Consider the following 904-nt stretch of genomic DNA (forward strand, 5'->3'; position numbering starts at 1 on the left):
CTGCTTTAAGTTTCTTAGTCTAGTCTAGCCTAGTCTTGCCTTGTCCTCGTCTTCTGATCATTGCTTGTGTACTTTGGATTACCTCTCTCATCTTGCCCTGTTCAGACACTGTTTGCCCCTGCGTGGACCTTTGCTTTGTACCTGGATTCTCCCTCTAGTCTCGCCCCTGTTGGATTACGTTCGCCGTCGACTGACCCTAGCTTGTTTACTGGACTTGCTCTTGTTTTGTCTTCTATATACCTGTTTGCCATTGCCTGACCCTTGCCTGATTTGACCACGCCCTTAATAAAGCTTGCAAATGGATCCGTACGTCTCACGTCTTGTTCGCCCCGTAACACTGTGAAAGCTTAGACTTTATATGAAATCAAAGTTTAAATGAATTCTTAAGTTTTAACTTTATATTGAAGTTTATATCATAAAGTAAATTGTGTTATGAGCACAATATGTACAGTGAGCACTTTGACAAGACAATGCCAAACTGTCAGGATTAGGGATGGAACTAAATCATCTCTCTTTAATTTCATTAACGTTACTTATTTACAAAGAGTAAGTTTATCATCACTTGATTATAAGGATTTCATAGCTTATCATAAATCTGTGGACTTATAATTTACAATCCAATGTTGTTAAAAATTATTTAGATAAACCAGATCAAAAAACGGGGCATTTATACCTATAAGCGCCAGCGGGTCAAATTTATTCGCTATATAATGCATGTATTTTCGCGCTGTCATTTTCTTGCCGCTTATGTTTTAACATTGTACATTTCTAGGCAACGCCTTTCACTCACTGATTTAGCGGCTATCAGTTTAAAAAATAAAGTCAAAATGACAAAAAAAAGGCGATTTATGGAAGGTGTGTATTATGGTGCGTTCAAGTCATGTCGGATAGATCGTATTTACGA

The sequence above is a fragment of the Sinocyclocheilus grahami genome, unplaced genomic scaffold, assembly GCF_001515645.1.
Source record: "Sinocyclocheilus grahami isolate Dianchi unplaced genomic scaffold, SAMN03320097.WGS_v1.1 scaffold7294.1, whole genome shotgun sequence".
Taxonomy (NCBI): domain Eukaryota; kingdom Metazoa; phylum Chordata; class Actinopteri; order Cypriniformes; family Cyprinidae; genus Sinocyclocheilus; species Sinocyclocheilus grahami.